General features: G+C 59.3%; 1 long non-coding RNA gene across 1 annotated transcript; it reads right to left on the bottom strand.

The window, feature by feature from the left end:
• Positions 1-993: 993 nt before the first annotated feature.
• Positions 994-3,534, bottom strand: LOC122426673. The gene is made up of 3 exons (XR_006265210.1): positions 2,915-3,534; positions 2,786-2,839; positions 994-1,493 (listed from the first exon to the last, which is right to left on the bottom strand). It is a non-coding gene; the product is annotated as an uncharacterized LOC122426673 (long non-coding RNA).
• Between the last annotated feature and the right edge of the window lie 14,794 nt (positions 3,535-18,328).

Raw genomic sequence — 18,328 nt, forward strand, 5'->3', positions numbered from 1 at the left:
CTCCACAGGTACACGGGTGTTTGCTTTAGTTTCCTTTGTATTTCTCTGTATTTTTAAGCAGTCCCAAATGTTAGCATCCACCCACAGGCTCCCTCCCTGGTCACCACCCACTGAGGGAGGCAGGCACAGTCTGGAAAGTATACACTGTAACAAGGACCACAACAGCGGGAACCCCCGGGAGAGAGCAGACAAGTTCTGCTGAGCAGTCAGGGAGGGCTTCGCAGAGGAGGCATGTTCCGAACTGGACTCAAAGATGAGGCGGCTGCTCTGGGCGGACTGGGGGTCTCCCCTGCGGATCACTCCTCCCTGCCGTGTCCCCTTCACACAGGCTCTGCTTTGCTGTCACCGCCTCCAATTCTCACGTCTCTGTGCTCCTGGGCCCGGTCCACGTACCTCCCTCGTGCCTCAGTTTTCTGACCGAAACAACAGCACAGAAGCAAATCCAACAAACAGCTAATAAAACAGTCTATCTGGGTGCAACTGGAAGCAATGGAAGCACTGCTTTCCATTCCAATGGAAGCATTTCATTTGGCCCAGTCTTTTTCTAGAAGTTTCTGAGTCACCTAAACCTAAGAACAGAAAGGGATCTTGAAACTAAACTGGTTCCTCATCTCACGCTGGGAGGTATGACCCCTAACTAAGCCCCCTTTGGGGGTCACCTGGTCTCAGCCTGAATGCCTACCTGCACCCACAGGTGAGCATACAATCCTGCCTGGACACCCTCACACCTGGTGAAATGCCCCCTCCCCACCAGCCGTCAGATCCCAGACAGCCTCCATGTCTTCTGCCAGGCTCTCTGTGCCTCCCGCCCCTGCCCAGAACTGGGGACACGGTACCTGGGGACACAGTGGCCTGGGGACCCGCCGGCCCCACAGTCTGGGGAGGGGTGAGCTCTGCCTCCTTGCTCACTGTGTGGTCTTAGCGAAGTTCATTAACTTCTCTGAGCCTCAGTTTCTCAGGTGGGAGGGAGGGTGCGGGAAGAGTTACAGTGTGTAAACTGCTCTGCAGATGCTATTTATTATGATTAAACCATTTGAGAGCAATTATAGAGCAACCATCAAGGATTATAGAACAATACAGGGGAAATTGCCCACATATGTGCTAGGGAGCCCCCCCAGGAAGAACACTTGGAATGAGTCCGCGGTGGCTGTCTTTGGGTGGTATCTCGATGCCCTGTGTTCCCTGTACAAGATAAAACGCGTCTAATCCTCAGAGTCAGCCTGAGGGACGGCAAGCCCCGCACGACCATGGGGAACAGCTGGCTCAAAGGGGTGATCATCCAGCTCGTGGACAATCGGCTGGCCCCGGAATTCAGGTCTCTGGCCATGAAATGTGGATGCTCTCCAATCAGCAGCTGCAGGAGGAAGGTTTTCAAGCTGGAGAGATTTGACAAGATGTGAGTCACCAGTGTTGACGAAGAGAAGTCGCTTCTGTGTGGGGAGGGCATCCACTCATTCATTCAGCAGCACTGGCCTCTCAACACCTGGCTCCTGCTGAGTAAATGAAAGTGCAGAGGGTGGTCATCGAGGGGACGTGTGTGGGCTCCTAAGGGCTTCTGTGGCAGAGACCAAGGTTGTGCCTTCCCCACCCACCTTAGTTCTAAGAAGGAGGGGGGCCCTGGCCTGAGGGCCCCTGGCAGGAACTGGCCCCAGGCAGCTAGCTACCAGGAACCTCCTATGCATAGACAGAGCTTCTGTTTTTCATCAAGACCAGTTAAGTGTATCCCAGGGCTTCGGTTGAGGGGGGTCAGGAAGGCACAGAAGGAGGAGGGAAAAGGATGAGGGGGCCTCCCTCGGGTTACTCAAGGTACACAGGGGACAAAGGGAGCAGGAGACAGAGCCTGGCGGGGCAGGCCAGGTTGGCGGAAGCCGGGCGCGGATCCAAGGCCACCAGGCCTGCATGTGGGAGGGGCTGGTGGATGGAGGCAAGCGGCACGGAGCCAGCGGGGAGCAGCCCGATGAATAGGATGACAGGGGCAGATGGACGGGCAGCCTGGGCTGCTCTGGGTACCAGCCCTGCGCCCCGGCCTCCAGTCAGGCTGCTGGGCTGGGGGCAGGGATGCTGCTGGCCTCTGGCAGGGGTGAGGCTGTGTTCAATGAATCACTGGCCGGTGCCAGGAGCCTGCAGGCCTCAGCGCTCACTCCCTGAGGACCAGCTAATTCACTTGGAGTGAGGCCGGCCGCTAATGACGAGAGCAGCCTCCTGGGCCCTGCCGAGCCCCACGCACGGCTGACCACTGAGCAAGGGGCCAGGCCAGGGGCGAGGGCAGGAGCGCCCACCTCTGCCACAGGCTTGGCCAGGGCTCCCCACCTGCCTGCACGAAGGCAGCAATGCCCCTGAGGGCGGGTGGACCCTCTCCCTGGGCGAGCCTGAGTCTGGGGGTGGAGAGGAAGCACAGACACCCCCTCCCGAGCCACAGAGAGCCTAATTATGGTGGACAACTGGGAAGGGGGTGGGGAGGAGTGGACAGCGAGAGCCAGCCGAGCCCCCCCACTCCTGAACAAGGAGGAAGAACCGGGTTATGAGCCCAGCCCCACATCCCGGAGAAACCAACCACTTGAAAAACATGGCCTGGCATCTTGCCAGGCTCTTCCCTGACACGTGCAGTCTGCTGATGGCACAGGTGCAGCGTCCCCAGGCTGCCCCATCCTGGGCAGGTCCCAGGGTTTAGTGAGCATGTACTGTGGGGCTCTCTACGGGGGTCCAAACTCTGTCCAGGGGCTCAGTCAGGAAAGGGGTCAGCACACAGGAATCACCACAAGGACAGAAGCCAGCTTCCACTCACTGTGCGCCGGGCCCCACGCCAGGTATCCACCGACTTGTGTATCCTCACATCCACCTGCAAGGTAGGGAGTGTCAGGGAAGCCCATTTTACAGATGGGAAAACTGAAGCTCAGAAGGGTCATGCACTCACCCAAGGCCCTGAACTTAGCAGCAGCAGAGGCAGGTCTTGAATGACTCCAGTGTGTATAATCTCTGCCTAGCACAGCTCCAGGACTCCAGGTTTCAGGGTGAGAGGAGAGGGAGGCCCCCAGGCTTCTGTTCTTTAGGAATCAAAGTCCTCACTGGAAGCTCCTTGGGGCCAGAAGAGCTGGACACTGGCAGAAGGAGAGGACGGAAGGCTTGCCTTTGGGATTCTTGCTCCCTTTTCAATGTTCTGGGTGGCCCCCTCCCAGGGGAGAACACTTAACAAACTTTCAGGGAGATGAGGGGGCAGGGGCAGGGGGCAGGGCTGCAGGCCTGTGAGGCGGTGGGCTTGCGGAGGCCCGGGGGTCGCATGGTCCTGCCTGGACCGGTAGTGGGCGATGATGAGCTGGCTCTCCCTCCTAGTGGTCGTGGCGGTCCGTGTGCCGGGACTCGGTCATCTCCGGGACCAAGACGAGCGCGCAGGATCGGCGCCTGGAGAACACTGTAGCTGGGTGCTTCCCCGGTGCGGCGGCCTCTTTCCGGGTGGGGGAACAAAGGGGACTTAGCTTGGGAGGGCGGACGGTGGGTGGCACCCGCGCGCGCTCCCTCCCGCCAGGGCTGGGCCTGGACGGAAGGGGCCTCGGGCGCCCCCTGCCGGCCTGGGGGCTCTAGGAGGAAGGCGGTGGCAGCTGGGGGACCTAGATTAGCAGTCCCTCCGCCCGCGCTGAGGCCTGGCAGGGTTGTGCACTGGTGGGTCCTTGTGTGTGCAAGTATGTTCTGTGTGTGCAAGTGTACCTATGTGTCTCTGAGGGTGGGTCTTATGTGAGTGGGTCTTGGGTGCATGTGTCTGCAGATGTGCCTGTGGGTGCATGTGTGTCTGTGTGTCTGTGTGCGTGCATGTGTAGATGTGTGCACATCTGACTGTGTAGAAATGTGTCAGTGTGTGTGCACACGTGTGTTTGTGTGTGCAGGTGTGTTCAAGTGCCTGTGTCTGTGTGGGTGCCTCTCAGCACACATGTGTCTCCCTGGGCTCAGGGGCAGGTGAATGGGGCCTGGCTTGCTCTGAAGCAGTTGCCTGTTCTGAAAGCACCCTGGCCAGGTGGTCCCTGGAGTGGACAGCTCACATGGGCATCGGCAGAAGGCTGCGGTGGGCAGAGTTGGCCACTGGCCGCTCTAATGTTTATTTGCTGCCTACGAGAGGAAAGAGAGGAAGAACCCTTTTGTCCTAAGCAGTTCTGCATGAGAGCAGTTACAATCTAGCATGATAATTAAGATGATAAGGACACTGGAGGTGCCTGCAAAATGCCGGGAGAGCCTGGGAGGGCCTCAACTGGCCTGGAGAAATCCTAGAAGGCTCTGTGGGGGAGGCAAGCTGAGCTGAGGCTTGAGGGGTAGGGAAACCCTGAAAACAGGCAGGCAAGGTGGGTGGGGAGCCCAGTGGGCTCTGGGCAGAAAATCAGAGAGGGAGTGGGGGCGTGCCAGGTGAGTGGAAGCTGTGGTTGGGGGTGGAGAGCAAAGCCTGAGAGGTGGGCCAGGCACAGGTGCCCTGATTCTGCCTGGTACTGGAGGGTCACTGAGGAAGTCTAGGCAGGGTTGAGACCATCCATTATGAGGGCAGAGGGGGGGGCCCTCTGCCTCCTGCCAACACCTGGGAGAGAAGGTCCAGGGTGTTTCCTTCTGGGCTGTGTGGGCCCTGAGTCAGATGCCCCGCCTGCCTGCCACATGGAAGCCTCTCAGGGAGAGGATGCCTGGGGTTCCCTCACTGACCCCAGATGCTCAGACATGGGCCCTGGAGCCCGAGGATCATCCTTCTTCCCCTGCCAGCCCAGTGATGCCCACGCTGCCCCAGCTGCAGCAGCCTCTGGACGCCTCTTTTGCCATCAATGCCTCCTCTGTGGCCTGGGTCTGGGAGGGTGGGCCGGGTGAGACTTTGAGCCCCAGCCAGCCTGGTCCCTTCTCGGGGTGGCACTGGGCTGGCCTTCTCAGCACTGGGCTTGGGGTCTTAAGCGGGCCTTCTCCATCCTAAGGGTGCAACCCCTGGACACGAACTCATTCAGGTTTGGCAAAATGGGCGCCTGAGCACACACTGGGGATGGGAGAGCTTCCTCTCTGCACTCTGACAGCCTTCAAGGTCCAGCCCCACTCACCATCTGGACCATTGTGGGGTGCTGGCTTCCTGACCCTGCCCCGCTTTTTCCCTGTGGCACCCAGGCTTCTGCGGGCCACCGCGGCAGCAACCCTGTTCTTGCCCAGGTCAAGCTTGGGCTCAGGGACACATCCTGCACTTCTGAGCCCCACCCCCCAGCCCATCAACCTTCTCCGTGTGCGCCCACCGCCCCCCACCCCCAGGAGGGGAAGTGAGCCCCCGTGTGCTGCTCTGACCTCGCAGAGGCCACCTGTGACTCAGGAGCCCGAGCCCCATTCAAGCCACTCCTCCTCCCACCAGTGACAACAGTTCACCTTCAGGAGCACTCCCGTGTGCCTTCCACCTCCAACCCTCCTGATTAACCTGCCAGGGAGGCCTCATAGCACCCACAGATTACAGCTGAAGGAGGTGAGCCCCAGAGAGGCTCAGGATGTGGACTGGGAGCCAGGCCTTCGTGACCTCAGGACCCCCGGTGATATCCCTACACCAGGACCACGACTCCTCTGCGCCCAGATCCACCTGGCCGCCGCCTCTCGCTGGACTGTGGCCAAGGTCTCCCCACAGCCCTGTCTGTCTCACTGCTTCTTCCTCAGCATCTTCTGTCGTTCTGTACCACGGACCTCAGGACAAACACTCCTTGGCACTCAAGCCTCCTGCTCAGCGTCTCCTATGCCCCTCCCAGTCCCACTGCCTAGCCTTTGCCCAGCTCTCCCAGCTCCCTGGACTGCCCTCCTTCTCTCCCACGGCACCCAGTCCCCCTCCAGGCTTGAGAGAAGGAGAGTCAATGGCTGAGAAGGAGCCCCGAGGGTCAGTCCTCTCTCCAGCGGTGTCTGGCCGGCCGGGGGCTCAGGTTCCACAAGGGGGAGGTTTCCCCGAGGCTGCCCCCTGCAGAGTGTGGCCCTCCGCTCCTTAGCGTCTGGCCTGCAGAAGCCCAAAGCCCCAGGAGGTGCAGTGTGCTGGATCCTGGCTCTCAGTCTTGGAGCCAACCGTCTTCTGGAGCAGGTGTTAACAGGGAGCTTGGGCATGGGGTGGGGGTGGAGGAGGGGAGGGCATGGGAGCTGCCCTCCCCGCCTGGTGCTGCCTCTCCCAGCCCCTGGGAGCCTGTTGCTAGGCTGGCACACGCTCCTTCACAGGCTCAGCCTGTCAGCTGCACCCACAGCCCCCATGGCAGGAGCCGGGTATGGGAGAGGGGAGCTCTTTGCCCCGGGGAGATGCTGAAGGGCCCGCCAGACTCTGGGGGCTCAGGAGATGGGCACAGATGGAGCAGGAATCTTCTGTGACCCTCCCAGCAGGGGTGACTGGAGTGGAGGTCCCACTCCTGACACCCAGGGTCCCAGCTGGTCTTCCTCAGGCCTTGTTTATCTGCCCCCTGTCTGATGGGCGACCCAGGGACCCTCTGGCATGACTGGGGGCCGGGGGCCGGAGTGGGGGCAGCTGACGGGAGCCTTCCGGCCTTCCCCCTCAGCCCTGGTCTGTCGCTCTGCCCCTGTGGGAGGCCTGGGGGTCAGCAGATTCGTCCCGGCCTCCCATCTGGGAGCCTCGTCTCCTCTCCAAGCTCTGGGCCCTCCGAGCTCCACTCAGGTCCTCCGTTCTGGCCGGGAGCTCGGAGGCAGGGAGTCTTGGCCGGCTCTGAGTCCTCGGGCACCCTTGGGCCCCCCTAGGTCCCAGCCCTTCCAGTGGGCTTCCCCAGGACTGCTCTCAGGACGTGTGTGGCCCGAGGGGGAGGATTTGAGCCTTGGGCTGGGGGGCCAGATCCGCCCCCCCACGGCCACAGTCCTGGGGGCAGATGTACAGCTGGGTGCGAGCAGGGAGGGCCCAGGCTTGGGGGCGGCGGAGGGAGGGGCACGGTGATCCTGGGCAGACTCTTCAGCTGGCAGAGGCTCCTGCCAAGACAGTTCCTGCCCCACCCCCGCCCCTCCACTCATTATCAACTTGGGGTTTGTGTGCAAACAGCAGCTGGTCTCTTTTGTCAGCTTCCCCTCCTCTCCTCCCCCTGCGCCCCTTCCCTCCTCGCCCAGGCCTCCCAACTGGCTCTTTCAGCCTAGGCCCTGCCCCGCCCCCAGGTGATTTCACCTGGGATGGGGGGCAGCCCCTGCCCATTCTTGGCCCTGAGTCCTGTGTTCTCCTCTGGCCCTTCAAAGAGATGGTATTAAACCCATCTGGGACATGAGAGCCAGAGAGGGTGACTCACAAAGCCAAAGTCACAAAGCAGGCAAGTGCAGAGCCATAACCCAGACCCAGGCGTGCCTGAGTGCAGAACCTGTTTGCTAAGCTGGTTCTACTTCAGTCTTCACTGTTCCTCTGACCGCCCCGTGCCTGGCATCACTCTTCTGCGGAAGCCCTGGGAAGGTGGACCCACTCCTAGGCTCCTCGCGGTGTCAAGGGCTATCGACTGAAGTACTCATGTGCCTGTGGCTGAGACGGGAAGGCAGGCAGGCCTGGGTGGCAGGGCCCTTCCAGTTACACCCAGGAGTTGGACCTGGATGCTGAGACCAGGGGGAGGAGGAATCTCGTAAGCAGTGGGCCCTGCAGAACTGGGGAGGCAGAGAGCAAGAGGCCAATTAGAAGAGATGGTAAAAAGGACAAGAGTATGGGCCAAGGAAGACACCGGCCCTGGGAGAGTGGGACAGCCAGACCTGGGAGCCAAAGATATGGTCAGAGTGGATGGTGAGCAAGCAGGTGGGGGTGGGGATGACACCTGGGTCACACCTGGGCAGTGGTGAAGATGTGAGTCCTTTACAGGCATAGGAGCAGGTGTGGCTGGATGAAGACCTTGAGTTTACCACAACCTGGGTTTGAGGTGCTGAGTGATGTCCAAGTGGAGGTCTCCAGGGGACCCAGGAGACAAGTCCAGGCTGGGCAGGTGGAGGTCTGGGAGTGCATGAGCTCATGGAGGAAATAAGGGGAGAAGGGGACTGAGGATGGAGTCCTGAGCAGAAGGCCCAGAGGTCTTGCGGGGGGACTGAAAGGAGGGGACGAAGAGCAAGAGGAACATCCACTGGATTCGGGAACTTGGAAGAGGCAGGGACTCTGGGAGGGCAAGCCAGGGCAGTCTGTGTGGGTGATCAGGTACTCACTCTTTTCTTTGCAGATTTTAGCTTTTTTAATCCCTTCAGCAGGCCTGGGATAACAAGCCTCCGTTTCAGGTGGAACCAAGAATAGGTCTGAAGGTCTGTGTGACCCCCCCAAGTATTTGGGACGAGGACTTGGTGCTGCCAAGTCTAAGGCCCTTGGCGGTTGATGCGGATCCCAGACTAGAGGGGACCACGTGATGGTGATGGGTGAGTGATGGGGACACGGGGAGGGAGGAATCTGCCACCCTCACAGGCGTCACAGAGAATGTGACCCCCAGGGCAGGTCTGGAGGGAAGACTCCTTGTTCATCAGGTGCAGGTATCCCAGGTGGCTCAGTGGCAAAGAATCCGCCTGCCAGTGCAGGAGACGCGGGTTTGATCCCTGGTCCAGGAAGAACCCCTGGAGAAGGGAACGGCAACCCACTCCAGTATTCTTCACCTGGGAAATCCCATGGACAGAGGGGCCTGGCGGGCTACAGACCACGGGGTCACAAAGAGTCCCACACAACTTAGCAACTAAACAACAACAATCTGAAAGGCAGCAGACAAGGAAGCAGCCTGAGCAAAGGCAAGGAAGCGTCAGAGAGCGAGGAAAACCGCGGCCCAGGAAGGAAAGGTGGGGCCTCAGCTGGACCACTGCCCAGTCCTGGTGCTCACTCGGAGCCCCCCGCCCATGGTCAAAGTCCAGCCTCTCGGAAGAGCTCTTCTGGGGCTTTGGCCAGGCCATCTAGGGTCATGCGAGTGGGTAAGGCCTGTGCTGGTGGCCGGACCCGGAGTGTCCCTGGGGCAGGCAGGGCGGACCCGGCACACACGCGCGTGCACACACCGCGTACACGGGCACGTGCCTGCTGCTGGGTCCGCGCAGGCCGGAAGTCTCAAGGCCAGAGGCCGGGGCCGGGAGCCGGGCCGCCGGGGCCGCCGGGGCGAGCGGGAACAAAGGACGCGGCGGGGCGGGGGCGGCCGGGCCGGGCCGCGATTGGCTGCTGTCCGCTGGGGGAGGCCGGGTCGGGCGGTGATTGGCCGCGGCCTCAGAGGGCCCCTTGCGGCCGAAACCCGAGCCCCAAACTGTGGCCCTGGACCGCCCGCACCCCGCCATCTGCGCCGGGGGCGGGGCGCAGGCGAGGGTCGGGTTCCTGCCCACCCCCCAGGCTGGTCCTCCGAAGAGTCTCGCAATGTGTGCGCCCAACCCCACCCCCACCCCACCCAGCGCCCAGCTGGGCGTGGGGTCCCCGGGGACCCAGGCAGGGCAGGGCGGTCTGGGCCAACGCCCCGCGGGGACTCCCAGAGGGCCGGGTCCGCAGCACAGAGGGCCGGGGTGCCCAAGTGGAAAAGGGCTAGGGCCCAGGAAGCTGTCCCTTCCGAGAGGCTGGCCGGCGCCTGTGTTTGCACTGGGAGAGAAGTCAGAGGACACTCCCGAGAGGACGGGCTAGGGATAAAACGAGTTGAGGCTGCGAACTGCAGGATGGCTCAGAGGAGGGGTGTTTGGATGACCTGAGACCCAAGTACCCAAGCCGAGAGGCTCGGGAAGTCGCTGGGACTGACGGTGGCGCCAGAAAGCCAGACAGGGTCCTGGCAGGGCTCGCAGTACGGGACGGAGTTAATTGAGCTCACTGCCAGCCAGTCCACCGCTAGGTGCTTAAGGGTTTGGGATGAAGGGCCTTCTCCACTCCAGCCCTCTTTCCCAGCTGCCTGGGAGGTGAGAGAGAAGGGGTGGAGCGAGGTACCCGGGCCACCAATCACAGCCTCTGCGCCTCTTTGAATCTGGCCTGGCGGGCTCAGGCCGCCCGGCACCAGGTGTACTGGCGCCCTCTTTGTCCCCGCTCGCCGGCCCAGGCGTGTCTTACTCCACCCCCCACCCACTGGGAGATTCTGCGGGCCACCCAGCTGGTTCCCCTATCTGGGACTGACACTGGACCCTGCTTCTGCCGAGGACCCTGGCGACTCCAAACCAGGAGTCACCCATTCCTTCTCAGCTCTGCACACAGTCCGTGGTGGCTCAGAGAGTAAAGAATCCTCCTGCAAAGCAGGAAACCTGGGTTGGGAAGATCCCCCGGAGAAGGAAATGGCTACCCACTCCACTACTTTTGCCTAGAGAATTCCATGGACAGAGGAGCCTGGCGGCCTATAGTCTGTGGGGTCGCAAAGAATCGGACACAACTGAGCAACTCACACACACTCCCATCCCTTCTCAGCGCCACACATGCTCACAAGCTACAGGGCACAGCTGCCTCCACCTCCCTAAGATGGCCACCAAGAGTCCAATAGTTCTGGGAGTGGAGGGGGTAAAAGCCCATGATTTGCAGCAAAAGTCTTGGCAGAGGGACCCAGGGCAGGCCCCTTACTTCCAAGGTGGCGCCCTCAGTTGTGAAACCTAGATAAGGGCCTAACTCCAGGTTGCGGTGAGGATTAAATGAGAGCTTGTAGAGGAGCAGGCTTTGTGAGGCTGAAGCCTCAACATTGAGGAGGGGAGGGGGATGTTTTCTCACTGTCCGAAAGCTGCAGACTGTTGGTGAGATGCCTGCATTCTGCCCTGTGGGCAAGAGCCAGGGTGCTAGGTAGGATGGGAGAGACCGGTGCAGTGCCAGCCATGGAACCCAGAGCCCCATAGTCCCTTGCTGTCACACCATCCCCAGGCTCTCTAGAAAACATGGGGCAGAGGGATCTGGGGCTGCTTTTCTTTTGTCTTCAGCCCTAAGTGTATGGAGCCCTCTCCTAGGTGACAGTCAGAAGGCAGGTGGGAGCCCCACACGCCCCTACCCTCTCCCCACTCTGCTTCCCCACCCACTGCTTTCTGCCCCCTCCTTCCTCCAACTCTGGCTTGAAATCGGGCACCAAGATCTCCAGGCTGCTTCCCTCACATCTTTCAAATCTGTCTTCTCTCCACCCTCTACTGCCCTCCTGGTCCTAGGTGGGACCTTGGTCTCACCCGACCAGTCCCCCTCTCACCAGGCTTGCCCACCCTACAGCCAGCATGAGACTCAAATTAGGTCTCATCTCATCCCTACTAAAATTCTCTCTCCCCAGGAGGCCCTGATTGGATCTACCAGGAAATTCTAGTAACTGAGTAAGCGCACACTCTGGGACCAGCCTGCTTAGGATTGCCTCCTTGTGACCTGGGCCTTGTTTTCCCCATCTGTAAAATGGATACGATGGTAACAGCTGGGCAGTGTTCCAAGTGCTTTGCACATAATCATATTGATCCATTTACTCTATACAACAACTTTATTCAGTAAGTGCTAGCTTTACTGCACCCACAATAAAAGTTGAATAATGGAGTACCTATTTCATACAGTTATGGATTAAATGAATTAATGCATATAAAAATTTCGAAGAGCTTGAAACACTGCTGGTGCTCAGTACAATCAATCTAGCTGTTATCTTTGACCCAGCCTCTCTTGCCAACACCTTCCCCATCTAACTTCCAGTCCTGCCTTTTCGCTTGCCCTGTCCATCCACTCCCCACCGACCCACGCCCCAACCTTTCTTCTCTGGGTCCTATCATCTGGTACAGAATGAGTGCTTAAGACTATTTAAGAATGAATGAAAAAGGTTTTGGAAGGAGGCTAGGCTGAAAAGGATTAGTCAGTGCTCGTGCGCCCCCTGGTGGTCATTCTGGGCATTCACGCCTTGGCCCATCCTTTGAAACAAATAAGAAGGCAGAAAGCAGTCTCAAAACCTGGGAGGCCATGACTGAGGACAGACTGCGACCTAGGGGGTTGATCCCAGGGCTTAGGCACAAATTTACACGTGGTTCCAGAGATTCACAGCCCCTAGCCAGCTTGACCTTTTTTCCCCCTTGTCTGAGGGCTCCGTGTGTGTGTGTGTGTGTGTCTGTACACTTGTCAGTGTGAGCTGCACTATGTGCCCAAGAGGCCAAGAGTTCAGCGGTGTCTGCAGAGAACCGATGATGGCAGAGGTTCTGTCTTCAGAAGATATATGTGAGAGCGGGGCGTGTGTGACCAAGCCTGTGTTCATGTGTGTGTCCCCTGCTTGCATGTGGCTGTCACCAAAGCCTGTGCGGGTTTAGAACGCTAGGCCTCAGTTGGCACTGAGCCGAGGGGAGACTGCAGCCAGTCGCTGGAACTTTCTGGACCTTAGTGTCCTGCATGGTGTCAAAGGGTCTATGTTCTAGAAGGACCAATACCCAAGCTCCAAGCTGTCTTGCACACAAGCAGCTACTGGGTCACCCTGGGCCTATGTGTATACCTGGGCAGGAAGCTGGCTTAACTCTCCCTTTCTCTCATATTTGTGTATTCACCATGCTGGTATAACTGGCCTGTCATAGTGCCACTTACTTCTGGCGAGCACCTGCTGTGTGTGCTCCTGGTGCAGGAAGGAGCTGAATACCCTGACTCATGAGCATACTCATACCTCTCCTAGTTATTTTGACAGGTCGTCTTCCTGTGCATAGGCCAGCTTGCATAAGAGCAAGGAATTTGGAGTCAGACATGTTTGAGTTCAAACTCAGGCTTCCCCTAGCTGGGTGATTTTAAACAAGGGATTTAAATTCACTGAGCCTCAGTTCCCTCATCTGCTACATTTGGATAATAATAACAACCATTTCCTATGTTGTTGTGAGAAGTAAAGAGATGAAGGATAGAAGGCCTGCAACATGGTGAAAGGCACACCAAAGGCGCATGATAAATGGTGATGATTACTGGTTCCAGTGTGCTTTTGGCTTCTAGCTGGGCTTCCTGTCCCTGTGTCCTGTGACCCATGATACAAAGCAGGGTGTAAGGCCAGGCCCTGCAGACAGTCCTTCACCCGTGTTTGGAATGGCTGTCAGCAATTGCCCACAGCCTAGCTAAGGGTAGTTTACACCTGGACCACACACAGTTCACAGCAGTGAACACACATCCAGGTGACCTGATTTTCCAAACCTCAAACTGGAACACCTGGTCTGACCAGGCAGATGTATTTATCAGGCTAAAGGGGCAAGATATCTGAAGGGAGTCCTTGCACACGCCCCAGCTTCAGGCCTTGGCACATTTGGCCACCTGGGGGAGCCCTGTGTCCCCTCTGGTCAGAAGGAGTGGAGGGGGTTATTTGTGAAGAGGGAAGGGGTGCCAGCTGCTTTGGGGGCCGAGGAAAGTCCACGAACAGAGGAGGGAGCTAGGTGCCCTAGGAAGCGTCTCTTCCAGGAGCCAGGCCAGGCGGTTAACCTATCTACTGCCAGCCTCCACCCCTTAGGCTCCGGGTTCATGGTGGGCGAGGCTGGGGGGATTTGACCTCCTTGGGAGCAGTGCCAGCTGAGGGGAGAACAAGGTATCCTGGATCATGGCCACTCCTAAAATGACTCAAGAACGAGTGACACATGGAGTATGCGAGCACGGGTGTGACTTCTCAGATGGCAGGGAGCCCCAGGTCCGCCAGACTGCCTGACCTGACAGCCCTGGGAAGGCCTCAGTGAACCTTCGCCTGCTTATCTGGCCAGTGGCTGTCCCTGAAGCCCAGCTCCAGGCTCCGGCAGGCAGAGCTCAGAGCTCTGTCTAAGCCGCAGCCGCCCTGGGCTGGCCCATGACGGAGGGAAGACCAGTGCTTCCAGACCCTCACGGGACCTGGCGGGTCACCTCTGTGTTGTCCTCCCCACTTGACAGCTGAGGAGACCGGGGCACAGAGGAAAAAGGAACTGTCCAAGGCCGCCCAGCTGGTAGGCCGGGAAGCCTCTTGGTACCCCGGGTGTCTGATGTCAGTGCCCAGGTCCCTGCCCGCCCCCAACCTTCTGCCGCTCTTGGGGGAGAACTCTGACCCAGGCAGACAGAGGGACATGCCGGGGAGGACAGGAAGGACTGGGGGAGAAGAAGGAAGAGGACCACGGCAAGGGGGACACAGCGCTGCGGAGACCCGCCTCTGAACCGCCCTGGGCTAAGGAATGAGGAAGGCAGGAGGAAGTGGAGGCAGGTGTGGACATCTCTTTCTGGAGGGTGGCTGTGGGGGAAGGAAGGGTGGGCTCTTCCCACCAAGGGACAGGTGGGCTCGGGGCACTCCCACGAACAGGGGAGGGACTTGGCGGCTTCGGTATTGAGGGGAGGAGGCCGCCATTGAGGATCCATGTGGAGTCAGGTGCCCAGCGGGGTGGGGCAGGGAAGGGAGCCAGCACAGTAGCAGGGTCACCTCTGCTTCCTCATTGGGGACAGGGCTTCCAGCTGCTGGCAGGTGACAGAAGCAGGAAGGGGGGTGCCCTCTGGCGAGCGGCTCTCTTTTCTCTGGGACCTGGAGGGTGGGGGTAGGGGAGGGAGCACGGCTTCCCAGCTGGGGGCGGTCAGAGGCCAGAGCCCTGAGGGGACAGGGCCCCGAGACCCGCCCCGAGACCCGCCCTCCCACCTGTAACCGTCCCCTATGCCTTCCTTTTCCCCCTGAGGCCCTCACTCAGCTCTTCAGGGGGACTCCAAAACCTCCAAAGAACTGAGAGGCTCATCTATTTGGGTGGAAAAGAAGAGTTTCAGTAAAATGGGGACCTCCAGGGCCCGAAAGTGAAAGTGAAGTCCCTCAGTCGGGTCCGTGGACTGTAGCCTACCAGTCTCCTCTGTCCATGGGGTTCTCCAGGCAAGAATACTGGAGTGGATTGCCATTTCCTTCTCCAGTCCAAGGCCTGAAGGGGCTTTGAAAAGGCCAGGTGGTCTAGGTTCAAGGTTGTCTGAGGTGCCCTCTACTAGGCAGGGGAAGGAAGGAGGTGGGGGTGGACCCCCTACCTTCCCGTGGGGACTGACCGTCTTTTTCTGGCCTCATTCCTGCCCCTCCACACAAATTCCCAGGGGCTTGCTCTGTGCAGAGGTCTTGAAACCCATTTCTTCCTCAGTGCACTCAGCACCCATCCGTTAACCCTGGGAGCCTGTTCCCAGAGGAGGGCGGGCGGCCTGGGGGACCCTGTGTGCTGGTGCTTGGAAGGCCCTCCCTGTAGCCGGTTCTGCTCCCCACAGCCCGCAGCCTGGGGAGCAGATGGCCCGGTCTCTCCCTCCCAGATAGCTCTACCCTGAATCCCAGGGGGCTCTTTGGCTCCTCCTTGTGGCCTACCCAGTCCTCTCCTCCCACTGTGGGAAGCAACGAGCTGAAAAGAGACAACATCTGGGTCTCCCCAGGGCCCCGGTGGCCCAGCTGCCTGACTGGCTGGCAGCCTTAGCAACCACCCCCTTTCCCAGTGCCGGTGTCACAGAACAATCCCCCTCCCCTGGTCTCATGTGAAAGCCTCGCATCCTTGGAGGCAGGGGTCCTGAGCCTGGCGCCAGAGAGACCCCTGCCCAGAGCCACAATTGTCCCTGTTAATAGTAGGTGACCAGCCAGCTCCTCAAAGATCTTTGCCATATGAGTCCCCAGACTCAGAGGGCCAACTCAGCCCCAGGCTGAAAGACATTCTTCTCTGAACCGGAGGGAGGGGGGACAGATGCCACCCACAGTGTGTGGGATGACACAGGACACAAATGACTGCAGATGGGGCAGAATGCTGTGTGTCTCATTGGGCTGGGCACCGAGGGTCCTGGGCTTAGGTAGTGGAGAGATGATCAATGCCACCATGAGCCCAGGTGCCCAGCCCACTTCCCTCTGCGAGGACACCCAGGGGCCAGGTCACAGGCACTCTCGGAGGCATCTGGGTCTCCCTGGGTCTTGTCAGAAGTGAAGGAACAAACACTGATTTACATACTGGGCTCCCATTTGCATTTCACCCAGGCTCTGGCCTTGACCTTCTCCACCTGGCTCCTTCCCAATTGGGCAAGGTTCACATGGCCCACTTTCTGAGAATCACAACAATTATATACTGGCCAGCAGAGCTGAGATCCAGGGACTGAGGGCCAGTGAGCAGCGTGACCTTCCTGAGGTCATCCAGCCAGTTAGGGTCAGGGCTGGACCTTGACCCTGGCCCTGAAAACCCATCCAGGAATCTCCCCCAGCACCTGCCACCCAGCCGCCTGCGTTAGATGGACCACAACAGGTTTCAGGGGCTCTTTCAGGCTCTCTCAGGCCTGAGGCAGGACGGGAGCTCTGGGCAGAGCCCACCTGCAAATCCACACCACTCTTAGCAGCCAGGGAGGGAGACACTTGCCTGCACTGGGAGTCAACAGTGCAGAGAGGCTGACGGGAGCGTGTCAGTGTCAAGCATCCAGTATATCGTAGCTGGGTGGAGGGTGGGGGAAGTAAGGAGGGGTCTGGGTGAGCCCTGGCTCTCCCGGGCATGTCTGGGCCCCCCCGCTGAGCCCCGTGGTGTAAGGACTGAGCAGGTGTCCTCCTGGAGGTGAGCCAGCTGCCCCAGTGCCCACCCTCTGCCCTCTGCTGGGACAGGAGTTGGATTCTGCTGGTGGAGAGGGGCCTCTCCCAAGCCTTCCTTCCTTTCTCAGACTCTTCCTTTCGGTTGCCCTGCACTGACCTTGTGGGTTTCTGGGGCTTCCTCTCTGTCACAAGGATCCTGCAGTGGGTGTCAACAGGAGCAGTGATCCCGCCCTGCCCTCCCCTTCTGCCCTTGCGCCCCTCCCCCGCTGCCCGCCCCCCCCTCCTCAGGCCAGGCTGGCTCAAGCCCCGCCCACTGCCCCATGAGCTCCTCCCACTGCACCCTCAGGCACTTGCTGACCTGGGGTGCACCCTCCCTGACTGACAGCCATTCTAGAGGGTGGACACTCAAGTGGCATAAAGCCCCTTCTGGGGAGAAAAACCCCTCTGTATAGAGCCCCCCTCATCCTTCCTTCTGGGACCTTGTAGACCTTTACCCACCTTCCACCTAGAAGTTCAGGCCAGGCCTGGTCCCAGGCTGACTCCAGTCCACCCGCAGCCGCCTCGGGGGCAGAGCCTCCTCTCATCACCCTTCATCAGATCCACAAACTGGGGGCAGGGCGCGGGATTCTGACCTGGTCCCAAACTGCAGAGGGGGCAGGAAGGAGCAGGTGTCCAAGGTGGGGACACTGACCAAGGATTGCTCTCCACCTCCTAGCTATCCAGGAGTCAGACAACAAACACATATGTACCCCGAGCTGTGTGTTCACAGCTACCCTGCACCTGCTCAGCTTTGGGTGAGGGCAGAGCTGAGCCACAGCGTCCGGAAGCCCTGGGGCCCCAAGGGGCTCCCACCAACGGTGATCAGGGACCTGCTGAATACCCGAACACGGGTCTTCGCTTGGGGTCTCAGGGAGAGCCCCAAAGTGTGCTGAGCCAAAGTCACACCTTGGCATCTTCTTTGCCCAAGCCAGAGTCTTGGCCCCATGAACAGGTCTTTGGGTTCAGTTGCTCAGTTGTGTCAGACTCTTCGCGACCCTCTGGACTGTAGCCCGCCAGGTTCCTCTGTCCATGGGATACTTCAGGCAAGAATACTGGAGTGGGTTGCCATGATCTCCTCCAGAGGATCTTCCTGACCCAGGGATTGAACCCGCTCTCTTGAGTCTCCTGCTTTGCAGGTGAATTTACCACTGAGCCACCAGGGAAGCCCGTGAGCAGGTCCTACCCAGGAGCATTTGGGCTGCCAGTCCCCAGCCCAGCCTCCTGAGATGCCAACTGGAACCACAGGCCCTTCCCAGGGCACAGCACCATTGCCACATGCAACACGGAGCCCTCTCTGTTGAAATTGTAAAAGTTACAGCAGTGCCATACAAGGGACCAATCTCGGGCTCAGACAGATGCAACCACAGCAGGATGTTAACAATAAGGCCTGGCAGGGTCAGGCCTCGTGGATGATAGCATAGAGCACACAGTGAGAGAGACAAGCCCCACTCCACTTCTGTGCCGCTCACTGCAGGGGCCTTTGCTGAGAAGAAATGCTGACACCCCGAGGCAGCAGTGGGGTGGGCAGGATGAAGAATGTTCTGGAAACCAAGTTTCATATGGGATGGGGAGTGGGGGAAATCTGGTGTGGTTTAGCACAGAGTGGAGGGCTCCAAGTAGCTCTTGGGCAAACATTCAATATGGTTTCATCATTCATTCTGACCACACGTCCACTGAACACCCCTGTGCTCCAGCGCTGTGGGCAGCAGCAGGACTCACAGGGACCCACCCCACCTTCACAGGACACACAGTCAGACAGACAACAACCATGACGACGGACGTAAAAGAAGGCAGATTTCAACTCTGTTGTATAAGACAGAACACACTGAAAGAGTGAGCTCCCTGCCGCTGAAAGCAATCTAGGAATTCAGAGGCGATTTCTGCTCCAGGTATTATAGTTGGAGTGAATGAGGAGCCTACTAAAGTCCCTTCTAATCTGAGACTTGGCCTTTTCATCCGCA

The sequence above is a fragment of the Cervus canadensis genome, chromosome 24 (assembly GCF_019320065.1).
Source record: "Cervus canadensis isolate Bull #8, Minnesota chromosome 24, ASM1932006v1, whole genome shotgun sequence".
Classification (NCBI taxonomy): Eukaryota; Metazoa; Chordata; class Mammalia; order Artiodactyla; family Cervidae; genus Cervus; species Cervus canadensis.